This window comes from Seriola dumerili, unplaced genomic scaffold (assembly GCF_002260705.1).
Source record: "Seriola dumerili isolate Sdu_G_001 unplaced genomic scaffold, Sdu_1.0 BDQW01000149.1, whole genome shotgun sequence".
In the NCBI taxonomy this organism is placed as follows: domain Eukaryota; kingdom Metazoa; phylum Chordata; class Actinopteri; order Carangiformes; family Carangidae; genus Seriola; species Seriola dumerili.
Window position 1 is genome coordinate 17,670,583 of NW_019174404.1, and position 12,760 is coordinate 17,683,342.

A 12,760-nucleotide genomic window follows, 5' to 3' on the forward strand; every position below is an offset into this window, starting at 1 on the left:
TTCCTCTGATTAATAGATATGGATTCAAACCTCCTTACTCTCTCACCCCACTTTTGCCTCAGCCCTGTTACCATCCCTCCTTTTTCCATTCCTCCCTCCTTCACTTTTTCCATCCCTGCCTCACCTTTTTCATCCTAGGAAATGAAAAAAGGGAGCGGCAGCATATGAAAAGTCAGACAGCATGGAGTATTCAAATCAGTCTGAGCCCCCAGGAGAGTGCTGCAGGAGAGTGCACACTTAAGGTGCTTTGGGAGGGAAGGGTGGAGAAATAGATGAAAGAATGGTGCAGAAGTTGTTCGAACACCTCCCTAGTCCTTTCATCCCCTCTGTCGAGCCCCCCCCACCCCACCACCCACCCACGCACCACCCAAAGTCTCTCAAGTGTATTTTTGGTGCTCGGTTCTGTCTCCAATTTTTTAACACTTCGTGATGCATGAGCAAGCCAGACATCCTCCGCACAGCATGGTGCTGCAGAAAGGTGTTTGTTCTCTCATTTCACCCATTCATACTGTGTTTAAAGCTTGAGCTGTGTGACTAATTGCTTGGCAAGTCAAAGTCAAGGGGTAGCAGCAATGCAGAGCAACAGTGTGTATTTTGTTTTGCAGGGACACAGCAGAACAGCTTCAAGAGAACACAATCTGCCGCTGAGCCAGACTCTTCTTTATACTGTCATCCTGTTGTTGGCTACACTGTGTCAACACACTCGCACAGCTTTTTACTAAGACCGCTTAGGAGCTGGAGAAGAAGCGAAGAGGAGGAGTTGGTTTCCTGTTGCAGGCAGTGAAGTAAATGAGATCTAAAAATAAATATTTATATGTGAGCTTGTTTTCTGTATGAAACTTGTGGTACTGAGTGTTAAATACTCTAATATTTTCCATACCAAGTTTCAAAAACTTTTTGTAGAGTCATTTTTCATTAACCAGTATTTTGCTGGAACAAATGGGAAGTACTGAGCTTTACTGCGATTTATACATCATATTTATACACTAGTCTATACTGCTCCACGAGACAGCTGGAAAAGAAACACCTTTTATTAATTAATGTGGCAGAAAATGACATCTGCTCACGTGTGCACCGCTTTCTTACTTTGTTAACACCCTAACCCGTGTGGTGCAGTTTAAATTAAATCTGATTAATTTTCCTATGAGGTCGGGTGCCTTTGAGCTGGTGAGAGTGATTTGTTGAGGACCACTCAGCTGCACTGAGAGCACTTGAAAAGATGCATCAAGCGGATTCTGCTGCACAAGAACACAAACCAGCCACATCATTTCATGTGAAAATGTGAACTGGTCTGAATCTAAAACTCAAAGAATAATTAATACTTCTATTGCTTTCATCTTGTTGCAGTTGGATGGTTGTCCTCTTTTTATGACACATCAAATCCACAAGTGTCTGTACTACATAAAAAGGTACCCTGTGGATTTTTTTGGATACCAACAAAGTATACATTCATTGTCTTTCCCTGAACTGTTAAATTTGAGGTAGGCAGTAATTTTTATTTTAGCACCAATGGACAAAAATTCAATTATCATCTTTCAGCATATTGTAATTAAAGTGATAAGAGAGCAAACAAGACGTCCGCAACTCCTCTTGGCTTTGTTTTCAGACTTTAGAAAAATCTAACTTGTGAGGGGAGACTTTGGCCAATCACAGCTCTTTTCAGAGAGTGTTCCTATTCGCTGTTCTACAAATGCAGACGCTTGTGCATGTCCTTTCACTTGGACAGGTAACAGGCTGCTAACTTCCTGTGATATCTAAATGTGTTGTAGTGGTAGGTTGTGGATGTGTAGATTTACCATGAAAGCAAGAGATGAGTGGCTATGGTGAATGTTGCTAATAGTTTAGCGTTCTGCTTACGGTAGCCAAAGGCTCATGGCCGCGGCTGTGTTGTTTGTGTTGCATATGGGTATGAAGCACATGCACACGCCATGAGGGGAGAGGGGTGTTTTTTTTCCTTTCTTTCTTTTTCTAGATTTCTGCCAACCCCAGCTTTTAGCTTCAGCGTTTTTCTTCCCTGTCTTTGCATTTCTTGACACCTTCGATCAATGGAATAGTGTGAAGTCATCAGCTGGACTGTCTATTGTGACACCAGCACACATATGCATTTGAGTGTCCTTGTGCGGATGCACTCTTTAAAACATTGCTCCATAGTGCTATAGGGAAAAATGGTGAAGTCACATGCTACATGTACTGTACCTCATGATCAGTCTGCTCAGCCTGATTCCACTGGACAAACATTTAAATTACCTGCATTACTACTCTATTTTTTATGCACGAATTGAAAGTGGTCATAAAAACAGGCAGATGAAAATGCACTTAACAACAATAAACCCAGAGGAGTCATGACAAATGTCTAAACACTCACAAAGAACAAACTCATTCCCTTTGCCTCTTCTCTGAAATAACGCTGTGTGTGTGTGTCCTTCTTTCTACAGTAGTTGTAAAATGCATCTTAACATTACAGTCAACACAATGACCTACCTGAGTCGGCAAGTCATTTAAACGTTGCTTTCAGGTTTTACACATAATGACAATAAAACCCTCCATGAAAGAAGAGGATGTTCAGATTCATACATGGTTTGAATATTCAAGGACAGATGATCCCGAGTAACAAATGATTCTGTCTCATATTCACATCATTACATTTTCCCTGCAAATCTCCCATTCGGTTTCTTCCATTTGCTTCTTTCCACGCAGAGCATTGGCATTTCTTTCACCTAGTTAAGCAGAGATGCTTAAATAAAATATGTGAACGCTTTTCTCCTATTATGCAGAAATCACACAAAGCCACACACCGTCACAAGTCCCTGACAATAAATGATGCCAGATCCACGTTCACAGCCATTTTCTGTGAGCTGCCTCGTCTCAAGGACCTTACTCTGCGGATGATTTAGTTGTTGTTTCTCCTCTCTGGAATAAATGCCTGCAAAGGACGTCTTTTTTTTAATGATGTTTAAAGTGGCACGTTTTTTGCCTTAACTTATCATTATGAAGTAAATGTTGATTGGACAATTTGATGTCTATAGAACAATGCAACAAGTCCTCCAACCTGAACGACCAAATATGTTGTGTTTTTTTCAACCCTCTAGGAGTGTCTCCTGAAATAGCGCCCCTATGGCGACAGGCACACCAGACCTTGGTTGTCATGGTTACAGTAGTAAACTGTACCAACAACGTGGTACCTACCATAGTTATACAATAACAGTTATGGCTTGGTTAGGTTTAGGCACTACAACTAGTTATCTGTCACTATCACTATCATGATTTGGGTTAAAATAAGTAATTCCTGAACATTACACAATCTTTGTTGTCATGGTTTTAGTAAAGACAATGGGGTTTATTTTGTCAAAAGGCCATAGATAAGTGAAACAACATAAACTGCTACTTGATAAAGCATATAAAATGATGACAATCTCACTTCCTCCTCAGTGAACCTGCTTCTTTCTTCTCTCCTATTTCCAAAATGATGTTGATTGTGTGTAAATTCTGAAGGAAACGGAAAGTGATCCGGACTTTGTGAACCCGAATCCCCCAGCAGTAATAACACTTTGGGGGGGAAAGTTGTCTGTTTCCACTTTCAAGAAAGGAAGAAAATCACGATAAGGTTTTTGGTAAGTTCTCCAGCATGAATGAATTGCTGTCCTAACTTTTTTTTTTGATGACTGGTTGATTAACTATTTTCCTGTTTTGCTGCAGAGTTTGAACCTTATGCCCTCAGCCGGCAGCTTTCAAATGCCTGCTCAGAGGAAAACAAGATGTAGAGCCCCATTTGTTCCCCGTGCGTTACATTTGCTTAATACAAAATGATGGTGCTAACGTGACACTTTGCACTTATTTAACAGGATGCCATTTAAAAATAAATCTCATTATTTTCCTTTGAGGTGATGCTGAGGTGATGTTCGCTTCACTCACTCCTTCCACATGCACACACACTCACTGTAGATTCCAACTAAGTCACACACACACACACACACACCCACTTCCTGCCTCTCGTACATGCTGACGCTCTCTTTCTTCCGTTCACAAACTCAACACCACAGTTGGCCAGCACATGCTGACACAGTCATTAAGCATTCCTTCTGGCTTCATGAGCAAAGGATAATTTCTCTTGTACACACACATGCGTGTGCGCACACACACACACACACACACACACACATTCTTGTACAGCTATCTTTGTGGGGTCCAGTCACTGACAACCAAGTCTAACCCTCACTCAGCCATTTAAACTTGTTGGGTCCAGTATTTTCATCACCAAACAGTTGTATAATGGATTCCAGGTTTATGGACCCCAAAAATATAGTGAAAGAAGCCCACACGCACGCACGCACACACACACACACACACACATTTGCATTCTTCTACTCTCTTTTAATCCCTCAATCTGTGTGTGTGTGTGTGTGTGTGTGTATGCGTGTCCACAATATCAGATACACCTGCTCAGATGCTCATATATCCACATGGATGGCGTAAGGGGAAGGGGGGGGGGGGGGTTTGGTGACAGTGAGTGGACTATCTGATACTGTGTATCAGATACGGTGTATCAGAGTATCAGATAACCCAGACCTCGCTCTCTCAAACACAGAGAGAGAGAGAGAGAGAGAGACAAGACACTTCAACACAACACAATCATTTCAACCACTGACAAAATGCTAAGAACTAAGTTAAAAAATATTAATCGCCACATATTATTAACACTTAATTTCCATTAATTCTTAATAATTTCCTCAGAAGTTTCTTGGAAAGAATCACAAATAATAATGTAATCCCTCCTTGCCACTGAATGTAAGATATTAGACTGGGCTTCTAATTCAAAGTGTTTGAACAGGATCCTGAGTAGAGCTGAGTAGGTTGAACTTGCTAAACCTCCCTGTACCAGTAAATGTGATCATTACAGTCTAGAATGTAAAGAATAAGCATATTGTAACCATAAAGTAATTGCCAAGAAATAATAGCGTTGTGCCTCCACTGTGGGTCTACAGCCGTTTCTCAATCTGCATTCTTCTCTGTGCTTGTTCTTGCAGACTTTTGAAAAGTCATCAGTCTCAGCCCAAATACTGTTCCAACTCAAAGTCTGTATCTACCCAAGTACAGATCAAATATCCTGGCCCCACTCATTTTATCAAGGATGCATCAGATTTGACTTGTGAGGACTTGGGACATATAACTATCCTAGAATGCATTTTGCACTAAATAGCAACAATGGCAGAGTTCCTAAACCAGGCTCAAAGCTGAAACAATTTTCACCCCTCGTACTATATGAAGTCGTGATGGTTTTTCAGGCAAGAAATTGACCGTTAAGACTTCAAATATGTGGTCAGTTTATACAAATTACCTCTTTTTGGAAATTTGCTCGGCTATTTTCGGACATGTGAGGACCGTCGAACCGAGTGAGATCGATGGTCATTTCAGCAGCTCGCTGCCCAGCTCCTGGCCCAGTCAGTGTTCACTGTCTAATTGTAGTATTATGTTAAAAACAAATCTCTTTTTGGTTGCTTCACCATATTAAATGAACACAAAATCAATACCAGTGCAATTAGACAGAAATAAAAATAAATAAAATTTCAGGAAAGTACCCTTTAAACTTAAACTGATGTTCTGAAAAATAATCAATAATTAAAAATCTTTAGACTAAACACACTTTCAACCTTTAAAATTAACACTTCCCTTGTTTTTCCCCACAGCAAAACCCCTGTGTGTATGTTTACCAGTGTTTAGATGTAGGTGTGTGTGTGTGTGTGTGTGTGTGTGTGTGTGTGTGTGTGTGTGGGTGTGTGTGGGTGTGTGTGGGTGTGTTACAGTGAGAGTGTATGTGTGTAAACCAATTATATTTAACACAATAGAAAGTATAAATCAAATCACCTGTGGTTAGACAGTTAACCATTAAGAACAGTTAAAATTATTAGAGCTTGGATTTGTGACCATTGGGGCCCATAAGTTGGTGCACATATGAAGAAACAAATCAGTCGGTTACTCACGCGACCACAATACATGCAGCTAAGAAGGGTCCACGAGCTGGTAGGTGACGCAGCAGCAGGTGAGATGCACAGGTGGTTGTCTGTGTCCCGACGTAGGTCCAGTGGCTGAGTCGATCCTCATAAACAGAAGCAGCTGCTGCCAATTAACATGGTGCTCCAGCAAAGTCCTCCTCTCCTCCAGTCCTCGGTGTAAATGCTGCTGACTCACGACGCTGCTAACTTAAACGTCCACATTTTAGAGTCCAAACGTTTCACGTTTTACAAAGCTAGTGACAACAATAAACGCACCTCTGAAGCCCATAGGAGCATATACGCTCCCAAATACCACGTCGTCATAACTCCGCCACATTTTCAGATAGAGACATGCCGTTTTTTTTTCATTTCAAACTAGAGAATTGGCGCTAATAAGCCAATGTCCGTCCGTGTGAGTCACGTTCTTCGGTCGATAAACTAATGTGAAAAGTTAGAAAATAATTGGACCTTCTTACTGCTTGCCTGGGGCATTGCTGTTTGTGTGTTTATGAATGGATTCACATCCGCAATCTTTGCTAGTGACGTGACGAGCCAATCAGAGTGTTTGATTGAGGCTTGCTCAGTTGCATGTATATACCCAAACTAAATGGCAGCAGTACTGAACCATTCTGAGCTCACAGTGAGGAGAAGTTGCTTTGACTTCATTGTAGTGACTGAAAACAGTCAGAAGGACTTGATCATTATTATGGTTTGCAGTGTTTTTATCTATAAAATAAGGAAAAATTCCCTCTTTGTTTTTATTTTTTGTTGTTGTTTTGTTTTATTGGCTACTATTCTCTGTTATGCTGTACAGAAGTCTTTATTGAGTGACCTATAACTAATAATTGGGTGAAGTTGTGCTGATTCTGAATCTGTGCAGCACTTGGTGAAACTTTTAGAAATTACACTTTATAAAGCAAAACACACAGGTATGAAAAAACAGAAAAGTCTTGATGTGGGCCTTAGAAGTGACTGCACTAAGACCTTTAACTACAGGATAATACTTGTGCCGAAGTATTTGAGTCTACAAATATTAGTACAATGAACTTAGTCTCTACTGCTCTGCTGGCTACACAACCCTCTATTTTTCTCCAAGTTCATCTCTGATTGGCTAAGAGTGCAGCTGTTACAGATTGGCTTAGATTACATCACTCAAAATAAACTGAAAACACATCAGCTGAATAAACAGGATATTACAAGTCATGGTAATGTAGTTGTCAGACAAAATTTGCAATAATTGGATAATGGGTATAATATTGACAGTTTCCATTTGGTACATTTCCAATTAATTAGTTTAAATAAACTGCTAGCATAATCTACCTTAGCTGGATATGTGAAGATATGAAATTTGTCCGGAGGTCAACAAACAATTCAACATACTGTACATGCAGAATAAAGTTTTTAAAAATGTATGAACACTGAAGGCATATTGGGTTAAAGTGGCCTGCTATTCATAGATATCATCATGTGTAAAATGTGTAAAATAAAGCAACACCCACAATTTCAATTCAGCTTTAAAGTCACCTTTAATGGGACGGTCAGGTAGGTTAGAATGACAGCCGGCCGTCTCCTATAAATGTGCATCTGCTGAGCATGATCCACCCCTGTGATCTGTTACTTAACAGTTCAACCGATTCCCAAGCTCGTCATTGTTACACAGGCCAAAGTTACCACAGCAAACCACACTGTAAAAGCATACTTACCCATCAGCCTCAGCTCACCCAGTCTTTCATAAGGCCTCCCAGAGCTCTTAGCCTCAACCTGGGGGTTGGAGATGCGGGATGTTGCTCAGATTCTGGTCCCGACGGTAACAATTCGCTTTTACATGATTATTGTGCCTAAATGGAATGATTAGGTCACACATGCAGCTCTGGCTTTTGTTGCTTACTCTACTTTATATTCAGTGAAATTCACACTTTTTATTTCTTACCTTCATTGTGTTGCATTTCCTTGAGATTCTTGCATTTTTCACAGATTGAATTTTTCAGTTGATTTCTCGTCTTTGTGTTCTCCAGACAATGAGAGAGATAGATACCATTGATATATCACCCAGCAATATACAGCGGCATTATACAAACGTATTCACTTAGACAGTTCTGTAGTTCAACAATAAAACATTACTTCTTTCTTTCCCCTCTCTGTACTCAGCTCATGAACCTGATGATGTAATGGTCTGGTCCCAGTAAAAAGTGGCACAGTAAATTCATCTGCACATTTTGCACCTTCCTATTGTTGGGAATGTTACTTTTGAAATGTTACTAATTACCCTGTTAAAATGTTATTGTTTTATGTTCAGTGTAACTGTTACTGTTACTTCATCAAAGTAATATGACTTATTATATTTGACTGCGTTTTGATAACTTCTCATTGCCATTAATTTAGTCTGTTGGTGCCCTGTGGACATTTCACAACCTAATGACCTCTCCAGGTTAATATTTAATGAAAACACAATGCTTCGTTAAGTTAGTGAGTGTTATAAGTTCTCACACCTATCACCTGTCCGACCCACGTCGTCCACAAATATGAAAAAAAAAAAAGGCGTTCCTAGTTACTCCCCATCACTGCTAGGGACTACTCAGAGGTGGCGAGGTAGCTGGAGAGCTAACAGCAAACATGTGCTAGTGTAGCTCTTCCAAACCTTTTCCTACTAATGGCCTACTTGAAAATCTCAAAAATGTTATATATATGTACATATATACTTTTTATATAATTAAATTTTTTTAATAAAATGATACTGTTTTGGAAATGATTTGTCGGATCACTTGCAGTACCTTTGTAGGGTTAGGCTCCAAGCGCTCGGACCACTGTGCTCGTCAGTCACAATCACTCTCTGAGCTTCTCTCTACTTTTCCTCTACTAGGCTGCTTACTCTGGCATTTTGTTATGAAGCTTGTACATCATTTCATTCAGTAAAGAATTACTGAAAGAGATAAAACCCTCTGAGCTGGCTCGCTAACTCTGTTATTAGCGCTTACTGTCAGTTATTTATAGCACTGACTCCACTGTTTGTTTGTTTTTTGCGGAAGTTAATAGCTGGACAATGGAGGATTAACTTAAACTGGATGATGTGACACAGGATTGTTGGGGTCTTTGTTCCCTGAAAGATCAGCCCTGTAAAGACATCTAGCTGTGATGCAGTGTAGACTGTCAAAGTCCACCAAAATTCAACTTGACTTTGGGCGAATTTACTCTGCCACTGAACGAACGAATGATTTTGCTGTTTTAAATGTTGGTTTTACACCGCTGTCAGTCTGCATCATGCTCGGTTTTTCACCATTAGATGTCAGTCACACACTTCAGGGTTTGTTTAGGGTTCAAACTATTCTGGCTCAAAGTTATTACTGGAGTTCATTCATAAGACTCTTAGTACTAGTATTTTTTTTTTTTTTTTTTTTCACTCCAATCCATCATCTCTTCTCTAAGGCTTTTCCTCATTCATTCAGTCTGTCTTTCAAACATTCACTCCCTCTGTGTGAAGCAGGCCAACCACACAGCTCACGCTTCCACCGGATGACTTCAACTTCTGCTGAGGCTCGATCAGATGGCCTCTGTTAAAACGCTCCACCAGGACTTTCACTCGCCACCAAAACTTTATTCATTAGTTTTTTTCCCCTCATTCAGAATGTGGATGAGTCTTTATGAGTTGAAATGCGGTGTAAATGTCACAGATTATTACTTTAAGCTTCTTCTGCTGTTACACAAACTATCATTCACTGTATAAAAGCTGCTGCTAAATCCACAAAATATAAAAAGATAAATGAGGGAAAATGAAAGACGGAGAGAAAGAGAGAGAGAGAGAGGGAGAGGGGCAGGTTCTGAAAGGGAGAGAAAATGAGGAAGACGCATATAGAGAGGGATATTCTCCTGCAAAGCCTCTTACCATTAAGCATTTACAGCTTAAGAAAAAGGCATTGGAAGGTCAGTCAAGGAGGTGTGAAGCAGGACGATACTGACACACTTTTAAAGAGAGGAAGATTGTGGGTGTGTGAGCTCAGTTCTGAGGCTGTATATGGGCTGGCTGTACAGCAGAGGCAATGGACTTTCTACGCATATTAAATGAGGAGAATTATGGGAAGGTAATTTGTTTCCCCTCTCATCTTCTCCTATGACTCTCCAGCTACTCAGGTTCCTATTTAAACATTCACCTGATGTCTGCTGGCGTCATCAGCTATTGAAATGTAAAACCCGGCGGAGAACCTGAGTGTGATAGGAGAACGATAGCGGGGGGTGATTTTGTCTTTAATCCCGCAGAGAGTTTAGGTTTGTATCTCACTCTCTTTAATTAAATAAGTTTGTCAGGAGAAAACATGTGACTTCATTACTAAGAATTTAACCCGATGGTCTTCCAGAAAACACAGAGTAAACACTTAGATATTCTCACAAAGGTCTGTAATGATTCTCCGTCAGTTCAGTCGATTCAATTTACTTCATTAAAACAGCAAAGCCTGATAATTGAAGAGAGAACATCCATTTGTAATTTCCTGTCAGAACTGCTTCATGTCAAACAAATTCCAGTAATTTCATTGCAAAGTGAATACATTTTCTGCATTGACGTTAACTAATAGTGACTTCACCCGTACTGGCTGTGGCCCCCAGGTCGCCTTCTCACCGTAGCTGCTGATGTATAAAAGCAGACCTGACGGTGTATTACAGCTGGGTGAGGCGGAGAGTGAGAGCTTAGTTTGAAACTTGGTTCTGGTGCTTTTTTTGTGTGAAATGCTGATATATGATGACACAGGTGGCTGTCACGCCAGGGATAAAGTTCATTTGAATAAGTAAGAGCGCATATATCATTTGTTCTAACCACAGCAGCCTGGGTTAGAGTCCGGCCCGAGGCCCTCTGCTGCCTGTCATCCCCTCTCTCTCTCGCTCTCTCTCTCTCTCGCTCTCTCTCTCTCTCTCTCTCTGACTTCCATGTCTCTCTTTCACTGTGGTAATTACAAGAAAGGCAAAAAATACCCAAAACATAACTTAACAAAACTAAAAATCTGAGACTTTTCCCAGAATGGGAAGGACTGCGGTGTATGTTCGTTTTCCTGAGGAACTACTAAAGTATAGGAGTAGGACACAGACCTTCAGTCTTTTTCTGAGGTGATCAGGTAAAGCCCAAACTCACATACTTTACCGCGGTTACCTGATGAACTTGCAAATATATAAATATATAGGCTGCTTTACACTGATCGCTTGGTTAACAGTTCACATTCATCTAATGGAGTTAATAGTAGTTTGGCTTTCAAAGAGGAGACGTCCCTTCTCATGCGGTTTCTTTCCGGGCCTCTGGCTGTTCTGCCTAACCTGTTTGGTTTGGTTCAAATGAACTCTCGTTTGTTTGCCAATTTGGTCTGGTTCGTTTAGGCTGCTGGAAAATGATGCCAATTAAACAACTAGAGCGAGACTGTGGGCCTGTGGGCGCTGTCACACCTGTGTTTTGGTTCAGTTGGTCCAGACCATGGGGAAAAAAATTATATCTGGCTCATGTTCACACTGGCTTTTTACAAACAAACCAAGAGGAGTAAACACAAAGTCACAGAGTCTGATACCTTACTGATTGGACAGTTTTGGTGATGTCATCCTGTATCACCAGCCCATCATCAGGAGCAACGTGGGGAAATCAAATCCTGGTCACTGATAGCAGTTCATGCAGCACTTCAATGCTTTTAATGTTCAGAGATCTTCACACTCAGCAGAGGGATTTGATTGGAGTTCAGCTATGAAAATCGTGTTAAAACCACATATTTTCCATCAAAAAACATTGTGGTTGGTCTCTTTAATTTCCACAAATGAACTGCACAAGATTCAGCTGGGAAGTGGACCCAGACCCTCTCTCTCATGCGGTCTCAGTGCGGTTGTTTTGGCAACTGACAGCTTTCACACAAGCCCAAACGAACCATGCTAAACGGGCAAACGCACCATGGTTAGGTGTGAACGCACCCTAAAAGAGTTAAATTTACAACAGGCCTCTTTTTCATCCAGCTTTTACTTGTATGTCATCATTTATGACAATAATGATAATGATAACAGTAATTTATTAATTTGTATGCTTTTTGGCACCACCAGAAAAACATAAACAAACACATAAGGTCTATAAAGTGCTTGTAACTTGCCATCACTCACCAGAGTTAATTACCAGTTACCAGGAACAGTGTATCCTTTCTTTCTTTCTTTCTTTCATTCTTTCGGTCTCTAAATAAATTAGACCACAGACTTCTACATCTTGCTATTCTGCTCTTATCATCCTGGTCTACTTGTTGTTAAATACCATTCTGGCCCAAGTATAAGACAATGTTTTTTGAGGATTAGTCATTCACATATTCACAACTACATGTTCCATTTAAATGGAGTGAGTGCCAGCACTTGTGTTACAGTGTGCGCCAGAGTGAGCGTTGTATAAGAGAGTGAGAGAGCATATAGAGAGCTGAAGTCCTGCCCCCTCTCTTCGCTTGCTTTTATTCCACTTGCATGATTGTATTACTCAACAGCTTTACTCAAAGCGTGTTCTTTACTTTGTGTTTAAAAAAAAAGAAAAAAAAAAAAGAAGCCTCTCATGTGTTCCTAGGTTTTCAGTCTGTTTTTACCGCTGTACTGGGCATTAATATTTGAAAACCTCAAGATAAAACAATGATTATTTTTGTTATCCCGTGATTCTTAGTCATTTGCACACTGGCAAAGCCTCATGGGAGCATTTTTCTGTATTGTTACACTCTGATAAATGTGTTTGCAGTCAGGAAAAAGTGGGAGGATTGGAAATGAGATCGTCTGCTCTAAATAAA